The sequence below is a fragment of the Nothoprocta perdicaria genome, unplaced genomic scaffold, assembly GCF_003342845.1.
Source record: "Nothoprocta perdicaria isolate Ctin4 unplaced genomic scaffold, notPer1 scaffold_8, whole genome shotgun sequence".
Taxonomy (NCBI): domain Eukaryota; kingdom Metazoa; phylum Chordata; class Aves; order Tinamiformes; family Tinamidae; genus Nothoprocta; species Nothoprocta perdicaria.
This window is the reverse complement of record NW_020456087.1, coordinates 240,225-267,792: the sequence shown is the minus strand read 5'-3', so window position 1 is coordinate 267,792 and position 27,568 is coordinate 240,225. Positions and strand designations below refer to the sequence as shown.

At 40.8% G+C, this 27,568-nt stretch overlaps 1 long non-coding RNA gene across 3 annotated transcripts in view; it reads left to right on the top strand.

Moving 5' to 3' along the window:
• The first annotated feature begins 13,305 nt into the window (after positions 1-13,305).
• LOC112958018 overlaps positions 13,306-27,568 on the top strand; it is a 30,929-nt gene continuing 16,666 nt past the window's right edge. For all 3 annotated transcript variants that reach the window (XR_003251324.1, XR_003251325.1, XR_003251327.1), the window contains exon 1: positions 13,306-13,398. This is a non-coding gene — a long non-coding RNA (uncharacterized LOC112958018). The remainder of the gene's footprint in view (positions 13,399-27,568) is intronic.

The window sequence follows — 27,568 nt, the reverse complement described above, 5'->3', positions numbered from 1 at the left end:
GCACTTACAATGCGCTAATGAGTACATATTGCTTGACACATTTTAAAACACAGGAGAAAAGGAAGAAGGTGCCTGCTGAGAGCGTCATTCCTTCTGTAGCTAAGCTAGGCCCGTGCCTTGCCCCTGACAACAGGGCGAGTCATGATCCCTCTTCCCTTCTTCCACACTGCTCCCCATCCTGTCGCCAGCTGTAGGATTCTGCTCCCTGTATTACATCTGGTGATGCTTGCTGGACCTTTTCTATGAACCACCTCACTGAACCGAGCAAGAAGGAACCTGAATGGTATTTGGGCAGGTAGACAACCACTTTAATTTCACACAAGCCATCGAGACATATATGGACTTCCTTGCTTCAAAAACTGTAAATTGGACTTAAAGGTATAAGTAATAGTTCCATTCTGTGGGACAATTTCTAGATACTTGGCCAAATGACAGTTCTTTTGTTTAAAGTGTGCTTTAAAATGGTGCTTAAAGTGTGACATTAGGCAACTGTGAAGACTCACTTTTACAGTCTGTTCTGGTGAGTCCCTGGGAGGGATGCAACTGCTGACTGCTCATGGGTCACCCTGCTCAGCACATTTATCCTCCTGCAGGTCACTCTCATCCCCCTTGGCCTGTGTCCAGGCAGCTTGAACTTTCTCCCACCCCTCTCCCTTCATGCTTCTCCCCTTCCTTTTGGGAGGCCAAGAAGCAGCACCTGCAGGTTTGCACTCCCTCCAAGCTCTGTGTTTGCCCCTCTCCCTTCCAGGCTCCAACCTCTCTGCTTCAGACCTGACTCAGTTTGGGCCCCTCGCATGCACCTATGTCCTATCACTGTCCAGCTCCTCCAGGAATTCGGATCCACTCAGCCCCTGGCTCCTAGGCTGTTGACACAGCTGTCTGTATTAATATGCTTCTTTCAGACGGATAAGAACTGATCAAGGCTTGGCCCTCGGTGAATTTTTCTAAGGCACGTGGCCTATTTTTCATTATGGTAAGTGTTTGTTCTGTCCCTCGTGGGTTTGATAGGATCTCGCTTACTTGGATGCACAGCGCTGTGCATGAGGGTGCCCTGCTCACTGTGGCCTTGCTACGTGTGTTTGAGCCCTCTTTTTGCTTGAATCAGAAAAGGAGGGGTATAAACACCTAGCCTGGGGCACAAGCTGCCAGTTCAATATAAAGAGATTTAAGTAGAAGCAATGGGAGAAGGGAAACAGGCTGAATATCAGGAAAAGCTCCTGCCAGCAAGACGTGTTTGGCTGTGAAATCTTCTCCCAGGGGAAAGAGGTCAGAGCCTCATTGTTTGGAAGTGGGGCTGGTCACAAGTGTTTTGGAGCAGCCGCGGGAGTGGTGGAGGCGGCAGGAAGAGCAGCAGCTGCGCATGGCGGAGCGGAGGGGCCTGGACGGCGGGAAGTGGCCGGGGGGACAGGGAGAAGAAGCAGAAGCCGGGGAGGCCCACAGAGGAGGGGTGACACACACACACACACACACACACACACACACACACACACGGGCACAAGGGACACAACAAAAGGCAGAACAGGGGCCCGGTGGGGAGCAGGGCACAAAAGGAGCAGAACAAGCAGGGGAAGCGGGGAGGAACAGGCAGGACAGGAAGGAATGGTGGAAAATGCTAAGGGCAGCACTAAAGGAGTAAGTGGAGGGATGAATGACAATAACATGGTCTCCTTTCTTTTGTGTGCTCTTGGGCTTTGGCTAAGCAAAGCTAAGAGATAAAGCACAGGAAAAGGACATCTTTTGGCAAGAGTTTATTTTTATTTTTTAACCAGATATCTTGTCCTAGGACTGTTTCCATCTTCTTGGTACATACTTGATATGAGCTGTAGAAGACAGTCAGTTTTAGTGTTGCACATTTTTTATTGCCTACTCATTGTTTTACTTTCTCTTCCTTATGGACTGTACAAAATTCCGCAAGTTAATGACACTTCATTCCTTTCGCTGGAGTGAACTCCCCAGCAAGCAAATCCTATTATATGAATTAGTTGAAATTCTTCAGGAATCCCTACTACATGCTCTGTTAAAACTCACCATTAGTTACCTGGTGTTCCATGACTTCTCAGAAGTTTGCAGCTATTGTCAAGAAGAGCACTCCCAGCACAGTTCCTTTGCACACAAGAAAATTAATTTTTCTTTCTCTCTGACCCAGGCTGCTCATTTAATTTTGCTGAAGTTTGCTTCTTAATTTCCACGTAGATCTGCAAAATAGAAACAATTTATCACTTCAGTTTTGACTAGTCTGCTGGAAGCTTCCCGTGCCTAACTTCTGCAAGAGATGAGAGCAGAGGGAAAAAGAGAGGGTCTTTCCCGGGACCAAGTGACATATCTCACAGCTAGAAAGACAGCACAGTCCTGTGAAGTTGGACCTGTGGTCCAAATCTTGACCAGCCTTTTATATTTCCATAGCCCTGCTCAAAATGCTTGTTTCCAATTCCTACAGGTTCTTTCAAATGCCTATCTGCAGCATATCACATTAAATAGAGGACTCACCAAGTTAATCTGATGACTTTTCTGATAACAGCATTAATTGCTGTCTCATTCTGCTTTTTATCTTCTTTGTTAATCCTTTCTCAGAAAGGAGCCCTGCTTGTGTTGGGTTACTGAGTACAAACTCTTTGTTCTCCTTGTCTTTTTTGTTTTGTTTTGTTTTAATCGCCTTCAGAGGACTATTTTAAAAATACTCAAGGCAAAAGTACTAGCTGGCAAGAACACCATTAAAAGGAGGCCAGTACTATAATTTTATCTGGTGCAGTGACCAGGATCTTCACAGTAATGTACTTCATCTGCCAGTTTCAAGTCTAAGTTTTGTGATAGTTGAACCGAAGTGGAACCAACCAAATATAAATCTGTTGAAGCTACTAGAGGTTTTGTTTTGTTTTGTTTTCCACTCCATGTTTATTTACAGTAACTGAGATCGTTATCTACTGCCTTAGGTTGCATGCAGCATTCATGATTTTGAAACGAGGGGAAAAAACTCACAATTTTGTTCAGTGTCATGTTATGCCTCCTGAGAACTGAGAGAAGCAGGACCCGTAAATGAGACACTGTTTGCTGCCTCTAACTTAATTCAGATTGATAAAAATCACCTTGGGGTAGTCCGTATACATATGCAAGCCAGTCATTCTCTCTTAGATCCCAGTGAATAAATCTCCAAAGCAATTTCACAAATGGTCAGAGGAGAGAAGTTCTGTGTAAAAGCCAAGAATTAGAAAACAGTCACTTTTTCCTGTCTAGCTCTGAAGCACTCTTGAATGTCAGAGTAGAGCAGCTTGTTTGGCTGATGCAGAGCTGTGTACATAGATCCTTTATACACTAGACCATTTTCCAGGGCAGTTACTGTAATCAAAGCCAACAGTGCCCCTCTGTGATGTGATCACGGTGTAGCACAGCACTTAATTTTTATTTGGATTTGCAGACAGCCCCAGGGAAAATCTGCCTGCTATTCTGTCACAGAAGGGCCCAATGAGAGAAAATAAGCAGGGGATGTCAAGAAGAAAAAGTAGCCAAGTGTCATTTTGGAAAAAAAAGATTCCAGTCCTGCCAGCTGATCTGGGATTTAATGTCACACAGAACCAAATGCTTGTGTTTCTTCTGGTCACCAAATCTGGTGCTGTCTTCTGCAAAGATATTGAACACTTTTTTTGTTCAATACGTTTTTTGTTGAAACCCCAAGCTAACATAGCTATAAGATGCTGAATTCCAGATATAACTGGTTTCTCATATTGGGTATGAAATTAATCAGTTCCATTAAGATACTCTGACTTTATTCTGTTGCCCAGCCTCCTCTCCACAGAAGAGTGATCATCCTGTACTTATAGACAGAGCTTTTTTTTTATTTTTTTTTCTCAGAACTGCCTGCAATAACCATTTTTTTAAGGATTCAAGGATTAATATCAAATATTTTCTTGCAAAACAAGTTTTATTCATCTTTGAATTCTAAAATATGCATCACATACATGTTTCACATCTATTCTAATTCCAGAAAAGAATCTTTTTAAGCTTCGTTCCTCAGTATTTGTTTCATTCTGGTTGTCAAGTCTGATCTAAAATCCTCAGATTATTTTTCTGATTTTCACATTTTGCTGAAATAACATACATCAGCTTCTTCAAATGCTATTTCTTAGTATTGTAAGTCCTATGCCTGCATCTGTAACCCCAAATTCTTTAAGTGTATGTATATATACAAAGGTGATATCTAAGTATGTCATTATATAGAATATAAAAATGGAGATGATTGGCTAGAACTTCATACTGCTCAAACCATTCTACACATTTTGTTTTTCTTTAAGGATTAAAGTTACACTGTAAGCACAGTGTTGTTTATAAAGACTTACACTAGGGCAATGACCTGCAGTTCTATACAGAGGCATCTGCTAGTCTATTAATGCACATAAACTATTTCAGTTTCTGTGGTATTATGATTCTTTGTGGTTATGTGACTAAAATTGCTCTCCTCATGTGACTCTCTGACCTATTGCAAGTGTTGGTGGAAGAAAAAGCTGTGCTGTAGTATCACCTGGTGGCCAAAGAGGAAAATTCATAGTCATAATCCCAGCAGCTTGAAGGCAATTAATTTTCTTCCCTCAGGAAGTAAAATTTCATGATTAAAAATTAAATGAACATATTTTGATCTGGATAAAGGACTGTTTGTAAGAAAAAATAAGATTAAATATTAAAATAAAGTTCTATCCTTGTTTTCCATTTTCACACCATAGATCCTTTTCTTACCTAATACACCTTTCCATAAGGAGGCTGTAACTGTTGCTTTAGTTTTCTGTTTAGTTTTAGAAGAGCTTAGAGGAGCAACTCCTAAGCATCTAGTAGAGCTTGTGTTCTCATGTTAATACTTGTCACAAGACATTCAATGGCATTTTGTCACAAGGTCCCAGTAGACAAGGAAAATACTGGAAGAACAGAATTGATGCATTTCTGCCATTCTGAAGCCATGCAATATTTTTTAAAAGGAGTGCTTGCAGTTTTACTTAAAAATATCAGTCCTAGTCCAGATTCATAGGAACTTAGCAAGATAACGAGAGCTGTATTTCTAGAGGAGTGTAATAAAGAGGTAGAGGTGCAATGTAATGCAAAACATTCCTTGCATTGGAGGGGCATTCCTCCAACGACTAAGAATGAGATCTTCACAAGCACTCAGCACAACTTTTTCTGTTCTCCTGAAAGCCAAAGCTCCCATTCAGGTGATCAGAACATTTCACTACACTACCTGCTGTTGGTAGTATTAAAAATGGTTTGATGCACTGTTGGCCATAAGAGACTCATCTTATACCAGGTTTTGCTTCCGTGCAATGCCACAGATTTCACTAGAATTTCTTCTTTATTATGAATATCCTCTTTACTATGAGGGCCTGTGGGAAGGGGAACTTTTGTCTGCTTACCTAGAAAAGAGTTTAGCTCAGCATCTCCAGCTTAGATGAAACTGAAAACTGAACTAGTGCTCTCATCAGAAATAAAGTGGCCGTAGTTCTTTACACATCGGTTACTGATGAGCCTTTCCTCCCCCACCCCCATATCACCATAACCAGATGGATTTTATTTTGTTTTCATCACCTTTGATACCTTAGTTCCTTCTTTACTTTATTGCGTAAATCCAATTAGACAAGCCTTGTGCAAGAGATGCATTAGGTTTATATGAGATCTCCTCAGCCCCTGGAGACAGGAAACTGCTGTCTTTTACTGTTAGCTGGGATTAGAGACAGCATTTCCCTATTCTCTTTGCTTTGCCTGCCCCTAAAACAAATGTCAAATGAGGGACAGAAGGATATTTTAAGTCAAGCAGCCTGCTGGACTGAAATATGTGTTGTGGGGGTTCCAATAAGAGTTACACATCACAAGCTGAGATGGGCATCACACATTAACCTCTATTATTATTATTATTTCATTTGTAAAATGGAAGCAATATCTAGCAAGAGTAGAAACAAGTTGCAATCACTTCTCTCTCGGAAAGCTATTTCCATAGGAAATAATTATATCTGTTATTTAATTCACACGAATGACAATATGTTGTGAAATGCTATCTACCTCTTTGTTTAAAGCACTTCTTTGTACGCTCTGTGTACACTTCTGTTCTGAAGTACTCATGTCTGCTACTTTATCAAACTCAAACTAACCTCATAAACATCCGTCTTGTAAAACCTCCTGATTAAATGAAATCCTATAACTTGCTGAGCAGCATAAGATGTGGCTGAACACACACCAGCTGTGTTTATATCTATGCTTTGATCCATAAGTTGATAAGGAACCAAAATACTCATTAACTTCAATGAGCACTTCCCTTCTTTAGAAGGGCATAATCAAAGCCATGCAAGCCATGGTTCACGTTTGTTCAAGTGCTTTTTATCCATCTCTCTTCCATTCATACTTCAAGTTCATCTATTAAATTCTTTTTGCTCTAGTTCAATAGTGAAGCTGTTACATTTTACTTGAAAGGAGTGTAAGTGGTAAGAAAATTATAGAAGGACGTTTCTTTTTTAGTAATATTCAGTTACCATAGTCATCTAGGAATTAAGTGCAGATTGCCCTACTCATCCACTGATGTTATGGAAAACATGGCATCTTAACTCGTAAGACAACTTGCACTGTGATATTCCCAACTTCAGCCTTTAACCCATCCTGAAATCGTTACTTCTGCAGTTAAGTACTACATGGGCAATGTAACCTCGTAGCTACTATAATGAGTTAGAGAAGAAGTGTGGCAGTGGGGTATTTTCTGGTTACGCTGTAAAAGAAGCATGAGACTCTTCTTCCCTATTTTTCATGTTGGTGGTGTCAGAGCAAAAATGATCAAGTTGAGCTACTACAGCTAGCAATGCCAAAAGAAAACCACTATTAATTATTAAAATATTTTAATATTTTTCCACTAAATATTAAATATTTTTCCACTAGCTTTTACAGATTACACTGCAAATTGGCCAGGAGCAGGAAAAGTCATTGTGAAAGCTACATAGTTTTCCAGTTTTTCACCTTTAGCAAACTTTAGAGGAAAAAGCAGGACTTACTGGAGCACTTGGCACATCCGCAACCAGCATACCTAGTGATTTAACATAAGGGAACATCTGATCTGTAAGCGATCAGCCTCCACTCTAACAAAACCAGGACTCAAGTGAAGAAATCTGTTCTCTGCTGCTCGCACTTGAGGAACACTTGCAAAGGATCAAGAAGCACATGAACAAAGAGAAGCAGCTGAAGCAAGGCCAGAATGACCTCCTCGTTACGCTGCACAGGGCTACGTTTCATCGGGTGTTGGCGTGCTCCGAGTATCACTGCTAAATATTTTTATTTACTCACTTGCTATCCTCACTTACTATCAGTGAGGAGTCAAAGTAGTGTAAATTCAGCAATGACAACATTGAGCTGCAGTGCCAGCAACATATGATGAAACCTACTGCAGGGGCCCCTTATATATGTATGTAGTGGAAAGCAGGATAATTACAAAATGGAAGAAACGTAGGGCCAGGGAGAAGCTCAAGGCAGTGAAATTACTATGATTGCCTCTTGTGGCAAGGAGTTCCTTTCCTGTACGTGCTCTGAGCAGTTCCCTGCTGGCTTCTGGGCCTCACTAACTGTCCTGACCTTGCCCACGGAGGAGCCTGATGAGACCAGGTAGCTTAGGTGATGCACGAGCTCCATGCCTGGGGTCTTCAGGTGGTCTAGTCTTCTAATTGGCTTAGTGTAAGGAGAAGTGGGTGAGCACAAAATGAGCCTCCTTCTGTAAACGGACTACTCTGATCTGTCACTTGGCCACATTCATATGTCCTTAATGTATAGCTTTCATACCTCCTCCTCAGGTGTTGATTCTTCCAGTCATTCCTACCCATGAAGATTTGCAAGTTTAAGAAATTCAGAAAACTGCTGCCTTGAATTCTAGGTTATACTGAACCAGTCACATAATCTTTGCTACAAAAAAAAAGAAGTTTACAAAATGAAGTAGGATCAGAATAAGATTATAAAAGAGTGAAAAGAATGAAAATGGTGTTCTGAGGTGTTTAGGGAATTAAAATTATTTTAACTAGAATTGTAGCAGCAGGTATGATGTATTTTGTGCATCATCCAGCATACTTGCAGAAAGATCATCCAGAGGCTTCAATTCTGGAATAAATGACAGTGAATCAGAGATGTGATGCCTAGCCCGACTGAACATATATGAAGATGGATGATTAATTTTTCATTACTTGAATAAATTTGGATTCGCTCTGTAATATTAGTGTACTACCAGTTCAAATCCAAAGAAGAACATATATGCATATTTCTAATTAAGGCAAAGTGCTTCATTTTAAACAAAACGAAGCGTACATTCTTATTTTCAGTAAAAATCCCATCCTCTTTATTAATTAGACAAGGGTTTAAAAGATTTGGAAACATTTACATGCACGATACTCTAAAAGTTTATTTAAAAAAAAGTTACTGTGGACTGAAACTTTCTAAATTTTCAGTGTTTCCAAGCAAGGGCAGCACGGATGCCCAAAGCATCCCTGGGCTCAGGTGCCTTGAGAAAGCCCCTCTGTTATGACCAGTGTAACAGGAGGAAGAGGACACTTTCTACCTTCTGAAAGCCTAATCATTACACATGCTAAGGTGTCTTTCACAGGCAACAACCAGAGATCTATGCCGTCATGCAATTAAATATGCAATTAACAACTACATCACTCCCTAGTGTATACCCCTGCTGCCCTCATATGACCTTCCCAGATGGGCTGGGGTGTCACTGGAGTGGGTAGTTTGCATTTATTTGCCTTCCTCCTGCTCCAGGGGAAGGAGCAGTGGGCAGAGGCTTCCCAGGATCAACTGTGGGAGCACAGGAGGGTTTGCTGCAAGCTCTGCTCCGGGATGCGCGTCCGCTTCTGCCGGAAGAGTAGGGATACTCTAATGGAGACATATAAGGCACCAAACAAATTCAAAATGCATATATTTCTCCACTGTTTAGTGATGGTAAAGATATATATACTGAGCAGCATCTTGCCCAGCCACCCAGTTGCTCAATAAATGCAGGTTAGCATTTGTCCAAAACTTGAATGAAATAAGCAACCGGTAGGTACTGTTTCCTTAAGAAATGTTGAGTGCAACTCGACATTAGCAATGCATTGAGCAATATTGAGGCTGAAAGTAAGAATCTGAGCAGCAATGTATTAATATTTATTAATATTTTATTACTGTAATCAGATATTTGTATTCTTTTGAAAAAAAATAGTAATTTGGAGTGTAGTTCCAGGTTGCCTCAATAAAGCATTTGAGAAAATAGCTGTTACATAGAGCAGACCAGCGGGAATACAGTAATTGCATTTTTATTATTCAATAGAGAGGGAGATATAAATCACAGATATACAATATACAGATATATAATTTACATCCCTTCATCAAAAATTTATTTAGTCAAAAATGACAGCATGCCACTGTGTACTTGGTATTTGTGTATTTATGAGAATCTATACAGCAAGTCTAACTGCTTTAAAATTAACATTTTTTTTCCTTGTAGCATGATTCTGGGGAGCAAACCTACCTTTTAAATCTTTGGAAACTGCTTTAAATCCAGTCTTAGTCTTAAAGAAAAATGTTTCGGTTCTTGTGGCACAGCAGACTGATTAAAGAAGTGGTTGCTGTTGTAGCAGTATGACCACATGAGGGCATTTCACCAGCTGTGAAATGCCAGGTAATAAAGTCTCATGGTGCTGTGCTACTGCATAGCAGGTTTTTATTTTTACTTTTATCATCTTTTCTTGTCTTTTCCTATCACACTGAAAATGTAATATGCTTGTTTGTTAATTAAATGTCATCCTTTTATGGGTAGGTTCTTGCTCATCTCATAATTGCTTGCTCAAAGCCAATAAAATGAATGGTGGAAATTAAAGATGACCATCAACCTAAAATATATTGATCTTGTTTTTGCTTAGAAAAGGAATAAGGGATGGGAGGCAAACAGATGAAGAGGAGAGGAAATACTAGTGGTGTAAATAAGATGATATTTCAGGAGACAGTGACAAAGAGTCATGGAAAAAGCATGACTGCAATGTTGATTTTCCTTAGTATTGAATATGCTTTAGATTGCCAGAGCCTGCAACAGAGGAGCTGAAGAGACAGGTTCAGCAGGCAGCTTCATTTGGTAATTTTAAGGCTTCGCTCCTGAGCTCCTCTACCAGTTTTCGTAGAGGCTTGGTTAGAAGCTGTGTTTTCCATGCAGATATGCAGGACTCTCCAGTTAAATTGGGGCTGACTCATCATTTCACCACCCCTCAAAAATGCTTATTCCTTATTCTTCATTTCCTTAAATTGTTGGCAAATGTATTACTATTTTAATTCTAACGATACTATATTCTGGAGCACCCTTGCCACGGTGGTAGAGAAGATGCCTTTTGTTGCTTCAGAAATAATTGTTGGTGTTGCTGATATCCATATGAATTGCAGTTTTGCAAGCAAACAGTATATGGCATTACGTGGAGAAGTAAAACAGAGTCACCTAGTCAGCATGTTTATAATTAATTTAAAATGAGATTTTTGCTTGGTCAAGGGGTTTTCCTCTGTGTTCTTGCAGTGGAATAGTGAGCCTTTCTAAATCCCAGGCTGGTTACTGAAGCTGAGCAGAGATAGGGGGTTAATTGATTCTTGCTTCCGATCTCTCCCTAACTTCTTTCCTCTCAGAGTGGGGGTGCAATCTAGAGGGAACTGGATGCTTCAGCTGATCTCAGCAAGGGGAGTTGCAATTTGCAGCACCAAACTGGTGTGTTCGGCTCTCTCCTGCACTCAGCATGGCTGCAAAGTGGGGAAGGAGGGTCGGATACCAACCTGGGGAGGCACTCAGGATAGATGAAGGGTTAAACACAGTAGACTTAATGAAGGACTTGCTTCTTACACTCCAAACTGCATAGAGGTTCCTGGGAACCGCCTGGAGGGGCTGCTGGTGGGAGCTGCTGGACGCACGGGTGGCAGGCGCAGTCAGGACTCACCGTGGTGTGTCCTGGGGCCCCCTTTATCTGCAAGAGCTCTTATCTCAGCTTTGCAAAGCTGGAGTGCTTTCTGCTTGCAAAGCGGCTGGAAATGGTTGGCAAAACAGATTACGCATGTCCAGCCCTGACCAGTTTTGGTTGGTTTAGAAAGAGCATCCTCGGGGGCTCCTCTCCGCGACCCTGTCAGTACCTGGGACCTTGCCAGATGCTCCATGGGCATCCTGGCTGCGTTCAGGGCCAGGCAGCAGCAGGAATGACACTAGCTCCCCTATGCTAACAGCAGGATTTCAGCAGGATTTACTTATGCATATTGCTATTCAGCATATTTCAGTAGAAAAACAAGGGACTTTTAGGGTCAGCCTAAATATAGCAGGCATGCTGAGCAGAAAAAGAAAGAAAAAAAGGTTACTGAAATCCATACTTGAATGCATATGTCATCACATCTACATCATAATGAAGATGCACTTATGCTAAATCAGATCAACTTGAATTCTCAAATTTCCTGCTGTTTAAGGGCTTTACTTTGCACACAATATTACTTTAATATCACTGCTTTTTAATATAGTATTGAAGAGTGAAACATGTAGGTAGATAGATAAATATACATAAAGACATAAGCCAATTATCTGAATAAGGGACAAGAGATTCACAGATTTCACTCTCTGTCTGATCCAGTTTTCACTTTTGGAAAGAGCACTCAGTGCCTCTTCATAATGTGTTTGTATCTACAAGATTATCTTGTCAGTGACAAGGCTAAAAATTTTCTATTAAGTGAACAGAAATTCTCACTATGCTATGTGGACTATTTAAATATCCCAAGTGCCTCATATCCAGCCTACGAGACCAAGTACTTGACATTTCTAATTCAGATCATTAATCTGGGGAGAAACCCTGCATGCCAAAAGAAGGGTGTTCTGCTTTCCTCTGAAGTTCCTTCGAGCCATTGCTAGAAGAACATTTTGTAGCAAACAGGAACTTACTGTCTGTGTAAGCCTATCCTATATCCTTCCTTGTATTGTGGATCTCTTATTAGGAAACACCTTACCGTGAATCTTAAAGCAGCATTTCAAGATTCTGTCACCTGTTTATAACCCCCATCAAAGTCAAAGCTGAGGAGCTGCTGTTCTGGATAAATCTTTCGCTGCTGACACAAAGACAGTTCAGGTTTCTCGGCCGGCATTATGAAGAGGCCATTAATATGCAGCCTTCTCCTTGGTGCAGTGCAAGCCATCGTGTGATCAGATGAAGGGAAGCTGTCAAAAGCCAGTTCATTTGCTAGCAGTCAGTACCTGAAATCAGGTCAGCGACTTCACAGCCTAAGACATTTCTTGTTGTGTCCAAGAACCTAAGTTTGCTTTGGTTGCCAGTGTCTCCTGACAACCTTAATAAGGTTTAGTGCAACACAGCTCCTTGCAAGCTTGTTACCTCCTGCACAAGCAAAGTGCTGAATTGGCAGTTGCAGATGTGAGAGCCTTCTCCAGAGATGCAGCCCGTGAAACTTGATACACTTCCTTTACATGGAGCTTCTGGTAAGACAGGAACATTATCATTTGTCATGTCATAGTCATTACATGAAGCCTTTAAAGGTCATTTATGTGATTTCATGACTGTCTCAAAGTTGTCTAGTTAGTGTTATTCCTCCAGCTAGATTAGCAGTCACAATGCCTTATGAAGCAGGAGAAAACCTAGCAGCAAACATTCTGTTAAAATAAACAAACCAGTGGGAGTGTAAAATTCCCTGTGGGCTCTTACAAAACTTTTGAGTAAGGTTTAAACAGTGCAATACACATGATCACAATAGCCCCATGTAGAATTGCTAGAGATACATTGTTCCCTTTCAGATACCTGACAGTAAAATAACTTTATGACTTCAAGAACTGAAGTTTTATCAGCTACTAGAACCTGTAAAACCTGCTATAGAAAAGATTCCTGATTTTCTTACTCAGCATACAAGTCTTACTGCTTAGTAAATCAGTTTCATAGTGTAGGATGAGGCAATTTCTTATATTCACTTATTATTTTTCCTTCACTTGTGATGTTTAGCACAACAAAACCAGTCAGGAAGATTTTTATAGAAGGATACCTAAAAAATGTTGATTCTGTTAAAGCTATGCAAAACTTGTAAACAAGCTATATTAGCTTTCTTCAGATGTATGTGAGGGTAAACCTATATTATCTCCTTCCTCTTCATAAAAGCCAGAGAAAGAGCAATACAAAGATTCCTCGGGACCCTGAGCACAGCAGGCTTTAATTACCCTGATTGGCCTCAAATGGGGTCTCCACCCACACACAACCCAACCATTGGCCTTGGAGCTGCACTTAAGCTCAAGTGTGGGCCACATGTACTGTTTGATAGTGTGCCTTCCTGGTCCTGCCTTGACTTTGGGTTGTGTTGCTGCTCATTGTTGGACTGTAGGTGACCCTGGCTCTCCTGGATCTTCGCGTTCAGGTATTGTGCCCTTCTTGGGGAGCTCCTGCCTTGATGTCACCTTTGTTCTGGGCTTGCACTCCTGGAAAGAGCAGCCTGCTGCAGGCTGAGCTTGGTACCAAGACAGGCTTGCCTATCTGCTGTAAAAGGAGTAGTAGTAGCTTTGCAGCAATTTCAGCCTCAGCTCCCTTGCTGCAAAGGGAGTATTTTGTGCTAATAATTGATGACTGCAAATGGATGGCAATTTTATGAAATATGGAAATGGTTGTTTAAGCCTAGAGGTTATGCCAGGTAAGGTAAGGAAGTTGCACAGGAGGCAGTGTGATGACTCCCTTGCTATATTTTCCTATCCCAAATGAATTGGAAAACACTGCTGTCTAATATGTGTGGTTGTTAAGGAATGGCACATTTAAATGTAAGTCAGGTATATGTCTTTATTTGTCAATGTACAGAGCACAGAATATATTTAAGTTTCCTGCATAATTGTGTAGATAAAAAATAGAATTTGCACTGCAACCCAAACTGGCAAATGTTAACTTTGTTTGGGGGTTTTTGGTAAATCACAAAGATGCTGTAATGTGGTTTTTATAAGGACTTGTCTTACTGGTCAGTTGGTACAAGCTGAAATTTCTGACCGAGGCCTAGACATCTTAAACTTTGTGGTTAGTTTTCTATGCCATTTAGTCTCCTTTTAATTATGAATAAATATGTGAGTATTCTTGTTAGTAGTGCTTTCCTTAAGCTTCTCTGTTAGAATTTACTCTCTTCACCTTGGTTTAAAAAAAATGAAAAGAAAAATCATGCAAACTGTTGCTTATTCTTCAAATCCTATTGTAGATGCTTTATTTTTTCAGACAATATGTGAGTAATAGTGAAGTAGATATGTTAAGTTATTGCTGGAATAAATAAAAAACACTTCAACAGTAAGATACTTTTAAAAGTATCTTGTGCACCTAACCTCAGTAGCCTGTATAGGCCAGACTGCAACAAAGGCAGGTGATGTCTTGATTAACTCATTTCAACTCATCTCCAAGTACAGTGTTTGTACTAGTTCAATCAATATAATTCTGTATAAAGGATCAGAGCTAGAAAATGGATTATCTTTTGTGTGTTACAATAAAATAAGTCCATGTGTTTGTGGAGCTCATTTGCTTGTACAGGGAAGGTTTTTCTGTGGCTTTGCACTTAAAGTTGCTTTGTAATGATGCTTTTAGAGACTCTTTAGCAATAACTCGCTCAGACTTTGTCTAATGGTCTGCTGAACTTTATTAGCTTTTTTGTCTGTAAAACTAACAACTTTTAGTGTTTTATCTTCTGTGAAAAGAACTTTTCTTGATTTAAAAACACCCCATGGACATGAATATACCATGTTGAGTCTAATTTTTCTTTATTATAGCACTACTTGATAGCCTTCTTGTCCTGACCATGAACCATTTTCAGGTTTTTACTTCTTTTTTGCTGTAGTAGCAACATCTCAGTTATACTGGATAATCAATTATTTAGGCACTTGAGTTCTTTGCCTTACTTTGGCTTACGTCACAGACCCAAGCCCTGACTTTTCTCTTTTAATGAGAACTACATACATCCAATCAATCTCCGCTGCCAGGAATAGAGCACTGAGTGGCAATGACTACTCGCATTCCCCTTGTGCAGAAATGTATTTACTTTGACCAATTGCTTTATGTCATCAGAACATTTTCTTCCCAACAGTTTTAAGCCGTGCTATTTATTACATTAGAAATTCTTGGCACCTTGAAATTGAAAGCAAGTCAATAAACTTGAAAGATGCATGCTATATGGGGCACAAATGTCAGAGTGGCGTAAAACCCACTAAGACTTGAGGAAAAATCTACAAATTTTTCTACTGATGGACTACAGCTATAGGGCTCTTCCAATGGAGCCCTAGTAGAGGTTAAAATCTTCTGACTAGAAATTAGTAAAACTACAAATACTAGCTAGTAGTCAAAGACTTATGCAAGCAAGCTTTGCTAGCAAGTGAGGTCTGTATAGATGATGCAAAATATCACAGTTTATGCTCACTAAGGCTTTTCCTAGCTCTAACCATGTCAAAATGCAATGCAGTGATGTTTCTCATGGGACACTTTCTGTGAATCTTCAAAATTTCTTCATGGGCCTCAAACGCCTTCCCTTCCTATTGTTGGCTTTCAAGTATCCTCTTTCAAGATACCTTAGTATCAGAAATTTAAGCAACTAACCTTAATTTCTGGTAGCAGAAATTTAAGTAACCTCTAAATTTTTTCTATGAAAATAATTGGCTTTGAAATTAAATACTTCAGTCCTTATCACAAAAAAAAGGAATTAGATTTGCTGCGTTAAAACTTTGACAAGTATCCATTCCCTGCAGCAGCCTGCATCAGGACAGGACAACTCTTGGATGGAGGAGTTCATCTGTGAATGGAGATAGTGATGGCACTAGTGCCTGTCTCCTGAGAAAATAAATCCCAAAATGGCACATGCCACTTGCCAAGGGTGGGATTGGTTGTGACTCATGTAGAGGTAGCATAGGAGTGTGCCCAGAGCACATTTGAGAGCCTTGGACAAATTACTGCTTTTTGAGCTCCTTTAACTGGAAGAGCTTGGCAGTAGGCAGGGACAATGCTAAGACTTCAAGGAGATAAGAATTTCACCTTCAGGCTAGTGGTCCTGCTCTGCTAAGAAGGTGGAAAATTTGTTGGCAGAAAGGCATCACATTAGGAAGGGAATAAAATGGATAAAATATGCCGATTGTGTATCATCTTGCACTAAGCTATTCCTTTGTAGTGCCTGATGGTCTGACAAGGGCTGTGGTGTTGGGGGATGTGCTAGTTTAGCAAAGGGACTTTTGGTTTGTGTTATCAGTGAGGACTGGTGCATCTACCAAACTTCAGATGATGGTATCTGGGGTGGGTTCAGTGCTTGGGGAACACATGAGTACAAGTGATAGAGGGAAGGACATGTCTCTAAATTCAAAATAGAAGTTGCTAGAAACCTATAAAGACCAGGAAGCCTAGACAAGACAATACAATGTGTGGGGTCAGACAGGAAAGATAAAAATGAAGGTCTATGTCTTGAGAAAGATTTAAGAATTGTGGGAGCTTTGGGACTAGATCAAGCTGACCGAAGGTATCTAAAGTATAACAAAGCTGTTGTCATATAGGACTTAAAAGCTATAGGGATTTTTTTTTTGCTTGAAGCAGAGCAAAAGAGAGGTAGAAGTTGAGTGTAATCAATCTGTAGGGCATGAAGTCCTGTGTGTTCCCAGCAGAGATGTTGCCAGAAACAGTTTATGTCTGGTTGTTCCACTTCTACAAAACTCTTGTTTCAAACGTCTGGACCTGTGGTGTTGCCTATAGGAAGTCAGAATGGATTGCTTCTCTCCAGAACTTCTGAAATGTTTTTTTTGTGAAGCACAGAAAGTCTGAAGCTACTGTTCCTACTGGTAGTACATTTTTTCTGGTGCTTGGCTCCAGCAGTTCATTAAGCTTATTGAACTGAGGAATGGGAAAGGGTTTTCACAAGTTAAACTGGCAAGAAGTCCTTAGACATTTGCACCAATTAGTTGTTTTGAAATATCTGTAGATAACAACCCTCCAAATGCAGTTTATCTGGCCCTTTAAGCAGTAGTTTAGGTTACATAACTGAACTTAAACGCTTTCTAATCTGTAGGAACCTGACTGCCAAATTATGGCATTTCCGTAGAAGTGGAAAGTGCTACTGTAATTTTCTTAAACAGCCTTTCTATAGCAGTGTCTAATGATATTTAGCTTTAACTATATTTTTCCATTGTTGCTAACAGCAGTTCACCTCAGAGCAGGGAGCTCTGCTGTAAACAGTGCTCCAGGCAGCAGCTCCCACTTAGAGCAGCTCAGCTCCAAGCAGGGCTGTGTGATCTCCTGTGTAAAACACCAGCAGCTGTCAGGACCCTGTTTACTTCAGCACTTCTGTTGCTGCTTCTGCTTGAGCTGCTGCTGTGGTTTGTACTTAAAATAATCAAAATGGGCATTAGGGAGTAACTGTTCTGTACGAGCCTAGAGCTACCCAAGCCCACAGCCATCCCAGGAGCCAGTCCAAAATGTCCATGAGTGCTAAACTTCCCCTTGCAGGCAAGCTCTTAGCAGGGGTAGTGAGTTCAGCAAATGCTTCTTGAGCTGCAGGCTCAGTGTCTGCTTGCTGAGGAAGACTTTATTTTAAGTTTTGCTCAACAAGGATGAACACTGCCAGTCTAGCACTGAGGAGAAAAGCTGAAGTAATTAGCCACTATTTCATATAGACCATATTTGTGTGTTCTCGTCTAACTGCAAGTAGGTGCAAAGGTCTACCTGGGTCTCTGCAAGCATGGCTCAGACCTCACAACTAAAGTGCAGGAATAAAGCTGACAAATAGATCCAATAGAATAGCTTCATAAGCAACTAGGGAAGCTCTTAAATGCCTCCAAACCTGATAAGTAGAGAGAAGGGAGTTTCGGTAGCAGCAGAGGTTTGAAGCTAGTGTCGGTAGGCTGCGTTATAATACAATAATTGGTTTCCATTATTTTAGTATCTATACTAAAATGTAGCCTTATTTCTTAAAACATGAGGTCAAAGTAAATTTTAAAAAAGAAAAAGATTACTTTTAGATATACTCCTTACCCTTCATAACCATTTGGCTTATCCTGTTGATTTACACAAATATTCTCTTGCTTTAAGAACAGAAGACGTGTTTTACAGGTGGCTGCTATATGGTACAAAGCAAACATGGATCCTCATTCCTTACTGTGCTCCTTCAGTTTCTTATATATTTTATTCACATTGCATCAGGCCTTTCTTACAAAAGCTTTTGTAGGAAAGCACAATCAAAGGATGAGAGGTAAGAGCCACGTTTGCATGGAAGATGCTGAGTAGATAGAAAAACTTTGCAATACAAATAATATTGCACTGCATGTCCAGATAGCCTGTGGTATCTCAGCCCTGGAGATGGGACAATGCTTGAAGCAGTATGAAAAATAGCCTTGTTTTGAGTGAGGTGGAACACGACATCCAGAAACCCTTTGACTGGAGTTGTTCTATGATCTATGATTCTATTGTCAAAGGAAAAGTAAAGTCAATGGGTGGCAGGCAAAGCTAAGAATGGCAAAAGGAATGCAGCCAAGAGGAAATCCCTGGGACAGGCAAGGAAATGGAAAAGGACTGAGAAAGTGAGAGGACATTAAATGAGAAATTGGCAAAGAGCAGGAGCAGAAGGGACTCTTGGCTGCCAAAACAGCACTGAGCCCTCCAGAGCCCTGAGACAGCAGGGATGTGGAGGAGCAGCTGATCAACTAGGAGGTGGCAGCAGGACACCTGGCAGCTCAGATATTTCTGGCACCACATTCCCTCCTGGTCTTCCAGACAGCTTTCCTTACTGTCCCCTGCACCAGTCTTGGTGGCACTTTAATACACTTGTGTATTTCCTGTTCCAGGCCACCTTTTCAATCTTCCTTACCTTGGGAAGTGCTGATATGAGACTTCAGCAGCAAAATATTTTGTGTGAGTCTGCTTTATTTTATCAGGTTGTGCTTGGTGCAAGGTGGAAGTGAATTGACCTCCCTGTGCCCAGTTGTGCAGTAATAGAACTCCTGGTAACGGCTCATTTCTGTGTCAGTCACTTGGCATTGCAAGTACCGCAGCACTCCCCATCCAGACTTTAACCTTTCAGGCTAACCTGGCATTAGCTCTCACTGTAGTATGTTGACTTTTTTCCTCTAAATCTCAGCCATTTGCTTCAATTCTTTTGTAACTTGTTCACTTTTTTCTATATGGCTTTTTTCTTTCAAGAGAAAGTGGTACACATACTCAAGTATTTATGTCTTCTAGAAGAGCTAGTGTAGGTCAACAAATATGTAGATGATAAGGTGCTTAGTAGTGGACAAGAGTAGGAGCAGTGATTTCACTATGTGGTTCAGAGCAACTTTCCTCAGACATGAAAGAGAACAGCTTTCAAAATGGAAGTTGAATGTCCATCAAATCCTTGGGTTTAGATGTTATTGCCCTTGAAGAGAATTTGGATTCAAACTGCATTTTAATGTGTTCTTCTTTCCATGAGCCCTCAAAACTCTGATCTCAAAAATCAAAGCTTGAACTCAAGTGCAGTCCAGGCCAGCAGAGCAGCAATGGGGTTTGTGTTTCTGTACTTAGTGAGAAGCCATGTGCTGTTTCAGAAAGTCTCTGTCCAGCAGACATGGTTACTTGCAACAATATTTGTGGCTTTTTTAGCATACCAGATGGCCTGTATCAGGCTCATCTGTGTTTCTTGGCTTAGAAATTTACCCTGTGAACATCTTAGGGGATTTTTCTCTCTTATTCGTGTGTCAGGTTACTCTTTGGCTGATAGTTCAGCTCTTGGACTAACTCAAACTAATGCTATATATAGCACCTACGTCTAGCAAAACAAGTTCTAAATGCAATCATTTAAAAGGAAATTCAAACCAACCATTCTACCTGTCTTGCTGTTTCCTTCCCACAAATAGCTTTCAAAATATCTGTGGCAAAATGTACTAATTTGTCTGCCTGATATAGTCATCCACAGAAGCAATTGCAATTTGAGTGTAGGGAGGTCCCTTTTAAGAGCTTTGAAAATGACAGGTAAAAAGCTGTGCCCTGAAGTATATTCCTGTTCTCCTTTTTCTCTTTTACCTCATCTGAGATCAGTGCCTTTTGAGGCTGTTCCCAGCTATCTTGCTGTGCATCCTAATCAGTATAATACATATACATATTCCCAAATAACCAAACCCATATGCATACACCAGTCTGCGAAACTTGACTGCTAAGGTTTTTGAAAAGTTAGTCTCAGATCTTGTTGTGTTTAATCACTCTTTGCCATACTGACAGGTGACTTCACAAGAATACCTTCAGATCTTGCACTGCTACTGGGCACACTTGCCAATGTTTTTCTTGCTCAGAATTAAAGGAAACGCTCTGTTCAGAGACAGTGGAAGCTATTTCTGTTTCCTCTTGAGTGACTTGTTTTGATATTTGAAAAAATTTATTATAAACCCGATCAACTGACCTTCACAATACAATGACCAATGTAGAGCCACCTGATCTAAGTGGACTGCCCTTTTCATCCTTCCTGGTTGAAAAGGGCTCAGTCTGATTAATTTTCAGCTCTGGCAGCTGTTTGGTTTCTTGATTGCAGCAAAGGTTTACTTTTCAGTGAGTTTAGATTTTACGGTTCACCTAATTCTGTACTAGACAACTATCTAGCAAGAGAGTACTAAGACTGCCAGAATTAGTAGTTATGCACAGAAGCTAACAATTTTCTATACAAGGTTGTACTGCTAGTCTCATGTAGGTTTCCAAGCATATCATTTTTCAAAAAATGTTTTTCTTTTTTGCTTGCCTGTTCTGAATGTGTTTCCATCAGAATAGCCATAGTGCAATTCTCACTGACTTTCAGAATGGAAACAAAGCAGAAAATTGAGTCAGATTCCCTAAACATCTAGGCATCTAAACTTCAGTGGTTTTTTTTGTGGATATCCTCTTTACTCAGTAGTTTGGTAGTAGAATGGTAAATAGCTTTGGACAGCTCCTCTGCTCCTTCCTCCTCTCCTCTGTAGTTACACTGCTGAACAAGGAAAAGAGTGGGAATGCTAGAGAGTCAGCAAAGGTTTGCAAATGGGAGAGGAGTATCACAGGGATGTGTTTTAGGGTAAGGAGACCTATAGCAGGAATGAATCCATGTGATGAGCTAGGTGATGATGGCTGGAGTTATTTCAGGAGAGTTTTCTCACATTTCTCCTTTGCTATTTAGCCATCAGGGGGTAGCAGCCTGTCAGAGTTGCAGCATTCACTTAGTTTGTTATAAAAACAGCAAATGCCAGCATTGCTTTTCCACTGGGGGTGAATGAAGTGTTCAGTAAACAAAATGTTCCCACCTAAGGCAAATTTTATATTATGTTGAGAGGTAACTGCTATTTCCCTCACTGTCTTTCATCAGTTCACAGTATATTAAACAGTGAAACTGATAACAATTTACATAGCACCTTTGATCTTGAAGGATCCCAAAGGCTTTATAGGGATCACTTCCCTGCTATTGGAATAACTTTTAAAAGCAGTCAGCAATAATTATAAATACTACTAGTAGCATTAAAAGGTACTATTACATAAAGGTACTATTTCTATTATATAAAGGTACTAAACAGTACTATTGTACATAGTACAGGAGAGGAAATGGAGCAGAAACAAAAATGCCAAGTCCAAAGTAAGCTCAAACATGCCTATTTGCTTGCAGGACAGACTTGCCGTGGGTATAAGCTTACAGTCTAAGATATAGATCCTCTGAACAACCTAGCACATCGGTCCTGTCTGTGTGCTTCAAAATTGCCCTAGAGAGAACTACACCTCAGCCAGAAGCTCAGAGCACATAGTTCATGTTTGACTTGTTAAATTTGCGTGGTCTTGGTTTTTGGATTCCAGATAGTTGCTGTACTTAGGATGTTGTCTAAGTACAACTGAACAGCCATGTAGTAATTAGCCATGCTAGTGTGTGCTGTGGTGTGTTTTGTGTCTCGAATATGGTGCTTCCGTTGCCCTAAATGCATTTTGATATAGGTAGATTCATATAGCAGTGCTAGTAAAAACAATATCATGTTACAATTGGTAATAGAGGGTATAAAAGCACCATAGCTTACGAGGTAACTTGCAATGCTTCAAACTCTGTGTTTGTGTGCAAAGAATAAATATTTCACTAATGTGCCATCTTTAGAACCAGTTACTGTGTATCAGAAAGACACTCATTAAAACTTTGCCACTACTGGCTGTTAAGCGTTACTGTGTTGTGCTGCTCCAGGCTGACGAAAGTCAAATCCCTGCTGCAAGCCTAAAGAATATAAAATGTTTTGAAAGAAATGACTCCTGCAGTGTGATGTGGAGACAAAGTGGGTGGGAAGCAGGAGGGATTCTGCAAGGTTCACAAACATCTTTCTGCTACTTGGTAGATATTAAAACTTTCCTCTTTAAACTGAAAAAAGCATCTGCAGCTTGCTGACTACTAGCAAAAACATACCTCTTCACCAAGGCGTCTGGCTCGGCTCAGGCTAGGTCCCTTGCTGAGGTGCACAAACTTAAAGTACTGCTGCCATCTGCAGGGGCTCATTTGATGTAATTTTGAGGCTTTGTTGAGCTTGCCAGAAACACATTTTTTTCCTGGAAACTGGCTCAGCAGGCATTGTACAGTGTCCACTGTGTAGGAGTCTGTAATGATTGCCTTCAGGTCTGTGCTGCTCTCATGCAGGCCCAGAAGATCCACATGGTTCCAAATTGAAACTTCAAAGGAACTGGACAACTTTGGGTCTCTACTTGGCACAATATTTGGTGGCTTCATTGCATTTTAGTCTATGCCATACCTGTGAGCTGTCTTTTGGTCTGACAGAGTAGACTGATGCTAGCCTTAAGGGAGAGCTTTGCAAGCTGCAGGGACATGGGGAATCCAAACTTCTGCTATCATGAAAACTGGTTTCCTGTTAATGTGGAACCACACTGCTTCCCAGCTTGATGTGAGTCTTGTACATGCTTGTGGACTTGTACTCACATGCTCAGTTCAAAAGAAAACACTAGGTAAAGAATCTGAGTTAAGGGATGGAGAAGCTGACTGGAAGAGCAGTACAGAATTTGGACACCTGTGAGAGCTGATCTGGTTCTATCTAGGCAGAAGGAATTATATTTGTGTGCAGAACCAGATATATGGAAGGTAACTATATTACCTTCCCCAAAAGAAAAGGGACATGTTGGCTGGAGTGTTGAGACTGTGATTATCTTAAGACAGAGGGAGAGGTGTGGGCCTGAACAGAAAAGGAGGCAAAAGAGGCCATGGAGAGAATGGTGGACTCATGTAAGTCAGTCATGTAGTTAGGTGGGGACGCTTAGGACCCTGGTGTGAGGGGGAGAATGGTGCATAGTGAACCTGATAGAGGTGCAGTGTAATTCAGGAATAGGAAAATCGAGTGAATCAAAGTCCTTCAGGCCCTGGGATTACAGAGGTCTGCAGAACTTGCCTGAGTTTTTCTAGGAATTTATAACTGAAAAGAAAATTCAGGTCAAATGTGAGGGGTGACTGGGGTCTAGGGTTGAAGTAAGGATGAAGAGAGCTTCTGCCTCTGTAGCAATTAACACCTCCAGATTTATATCTGTTGCTGTAGAAGAGGTTATACAGAGGTTGCTGAAATCCCATTTTTCCTTTGCTGAACAACAGCACTGAAGACAAATGAACTACTGACTCCATCTAGACTTAAACTTGGCATCTAACAGATTATTTTGTTTCTTACTTGAAGAGTTCAGTTTCAGGTTGCTTTGTCTCTTGATATTTTTGACAGGGTTCTGTCTATTGTACATTCAGTACCAGTTCACTTTCACATCAGATAATTAAGCCTTAGAATAGGCAGCAAAAGTTATTTCTCTGCATGAACTGAAGACAAAATTAGAAAGCAATTCTCACCTTCAAATTTATTTCATAATAGCTTGATTCTCAAAACAGCCTGACTTTATAAACAGTGGTTTTGATGGTGATGAACTTCAGTTACAAGACTATTTGAAGGTAAAAAGCTTTAGAAACTAGTGTAGAAACAATCCCAGCTTGTCATTCTGGTGACATAATCACTAGAGAGTGTAATTCTGAACCTGCTGGACAAACTGCATACCCAGGGTCCTCCCCAATTTACTTGGGAATAGGGCTAGCACAGTTCTGGACTGATGGAAATAAGCCCCACAGCATCATGCCTTTGTCTCCAAGGGGAGAAGTTCATGATCAACAATTACCTGGGTCCAAAGCAAGACTGGACTGATTTTCCTCCAGCAGTTAAAGGTGAAACAGAGCATTGGTGGAAATGTATGTTCTATATACTCTTCTTGTGAATTTGCAGGACTACCTCAGGATCAATCACAAAGAATCATTATTCAATAAAATGAAATTTATGGAGCATGAAGACACAATTATGAACTGCCTTATCTACCACATAAAAAGGGTGATTCTTAGTCAAGAAGCCATATTTTTGTCATGCATCTACAATACATAGTAGATGTGCCTCTACTCCCAGAAGATAGGGATCTAGAGCAACACTGTTCATCATTCTATTTTTTCTCAAGGATACCTGGCTCTTATCTGAGCAACCAAAGCTATACCCATGGGCTTCTTTAATACTGAAGTACTTATCTATGCTAGTGCTGCTGCAGAAGAAATTTTTTGGCTCTCACAGGAAAAATGTGTTCTTATCTATATTTTACATATGTGTGAGTACATATGCTCTAAGACTCTAGGCACCTCTGTTAAATAGCAGAAAAAAATAAAGGCTCTAGAGATCTCAGAACAGAAAGAACGGTTGAAGTCAGCAACTAGCTTCACTTGCTAGTTCTCTAGTGCATTCTTAACAGCATAAGCTGTCCCACAGTATCAACAATCTTTGCCTTGAAAAAAGATCTAGGTAACAGGAAAGTTGAAAGAAAATGGGAAGCAAGAAAAATGTGTGTAAGCAGGACTGCACCACCAGCTTCTCCTGCACCTTCTTTGAGTAGCTGCCTCACTTTGTAGGTAGTTTTATTGCCTGTGAAAATGTATCCTTTCTAGGACAACTTTAAACTTGGTTTTGTTTTTCAGTCTCTGCAAAACTACTCTCTCTCTGAGAAATTAATGCATTCTGTTCATGCAGCCAAAATGCCAAGTTAGCAAAGGCTCTTTCCACTATGCTGGGATTGAGCCCTTGAGATTCCTAAGAGATCAGTGTGCCAGGGAACAGTGACTGGAGCTCTGCCAGTCTCTGTAAGGACCCTAGGAGAGCTTAATGCTTCTAATCATGCCAACTTCCACACCCAGATTTATACTCCTTAAGTTTTGTCACCTTATGAGTTTTTTACAGTATGTATCACATACTGTGAACCTTGGAAATTATTAGAGGTTAACAAGGCTTTAGGAATTACCCTCTTTATATGAGCAGTTAACCTGTAATCAGAGCTTCTATGGATTGCTGCTTTGGAGCATTACAGTATCTTAAGAACAGACAAAAAGCTTTACTTTCTGGTGTCTGACTGCAAGGAATAGCAACAGTAGGACACCTTCATAAATTTGACCATGTTTGTTTATGAAGCTCTTCAAAGGAGGAATGGAAGGCAAGAAAAATGCAAAACTTTCATCATTTAAGTGCTATTTCACTACTCTCTCAGTATGGAAAAGATGTGGCTAGTAGACACTACATTATCTGAAATGGCTAAGATGCTGCAGGTGTCTCTGCTTCCATACAACCATGTTGTGACGAGACAGTAAAGTCTGGAAATCCTGGGGATGCCAGCTAGAAAGTGATGGTTCTGAACATCACCCATCAAGTCTGTTAATGTCTGCAGCACTGAACACTTGCTGTCCTACAGCAGCTGGCAATTTAAGCCATGAGGAGTGTGTCCATCAGGTTGTAATGGTCATCAGGAACTTGGGAAGTGGGAGAGAGCAGTTGTCTATGTTCAGTTCAGTGACAATTAGCAGCACAAATTTCTTGTTAGCTCCAATGGAGGCTCACATGGGCTCCACAAATGCATAAAACAAGGTGGAGGCATCTCAATGTATATCCAGGAATGTGTGTGAAAAGATGAAGCACTTCTATAGTCTTTCTTTTAACAGTTCACAAATTAGACTTGCCATTAGTATTGCTAGGGCAGTCTTGTATTCAAATCAGGCCCTATTTCTGCCAATCTGGTTAAACTGCTGCGGCTGAGTTGTCATGGACTTCCCCTTGAGCTTGGAAGGCCCTGCTAGTTGGAAGGCAGCAGGCGAAAGCCACCACTATCTCGCAATGGGATTCCTTTAATCCTTGGCATCCCCTCACATGGCTGCTTGCTGCCTAATGAGCTGCTCCTATGCATACAGTTAAATAGACTTGTAAGGACCTGAAAGCTCTTACTGCTTCAGCTGTTACTTTGGCAGAATTTTTCCCTCCATTTACCACCTTTGACAGCATCTAAAATACATGCTGTTTTTCAGATGCTATTGAGGCCAGTCTGAAAATGCAAACAAATTGGCTTCTGAGACCAAATTTCAGCCCAACTGAATATACCTTTCCCCAAGAACTAGGCTTAATAGAAGTTAAATCCATGTTAAAATTCAATGTAGCTTTATATAAAACATCAAATATCTGCAACATGAATGATATACAAAATGAATTTATACTCATTTTTTTTCTCCCCAAACCCTTTTGTGCTAGAGATGCTGCAGTTAGAGCTGAGGGAGCACTGTCTGTGGGAAAACATGTCCTCTATCTTAGAGAAAAGGGGTTGTAGAGAATGATGGAAATAGGCTGGAGAAAGAAGAGATGCCACTCTGGAGAAAGGAATTTAATTCCATCTCTGCTATAAAGTTGCTAAGTGGTACTAACTGATCACTTAGGACAAATGACCAACTCCTTGTGCTGTGGAGATATTTTTCTCCAAGCCACCTCTTCATGCCTGGTTGTTTGAATCATATACCCAAGCAGCTCTTCATTACCCACACCACGAGGTGCTTGATGTATTCTAGGGACTAAAGGATCATAGAATCATAGAATGCCGAAGGTTGGAAGGGACCTCAGAGGTCATCGAGTCCAACCCCCCTGCTCACGCAGGGTCACCTAGAGCACATGGCACAGGGCTGCATCCAAGAGGGTTTTAAAGATCTCCAAAGAAGGAGACTCCACAACCTCTCTGGGCAGCCTGTTCCAGTGCTTTGTCACCCTCACAGTGAAGAAATGCTTCCTTAAGTTCCTGTGGAACTTCCGATGCTTCAGTTTGAAGCCATTTCCTCTATGGGTTAGAATATGGCATAGAGCTACCTGAGTGGACTTAGAGAGGGCTCACACCTAGTGCTAGCTGAAGTCTGTCTAGTCTTGTTAGATCTCGGGTGCAAACCCAAAGTGCCTGTACTCACGAGCAGGCCATGGCTATAGCAGAGCTGTGTTTGCCTGGCACGGTGCCCAAGCTGATGTGCTCTGTGGGCCCAAGCTGACTCTGCACAGTCAAATGTGCTGTCTCCCAAGCTGCTAGTCTGCAACCCACATAAATGGTCCACAGATAACAGACACCTATTTCTAGTCTGTGCAGAACAGCTTGAATATCTGTTATGATATTTCAGTGTTCATGTCCTAGACCTCTAATTGCTCTTGTTCTCCCACTACTTTTATTTTCAGCTTATATAAACTAACAATTGAGAGCTACTTGTTCAACTG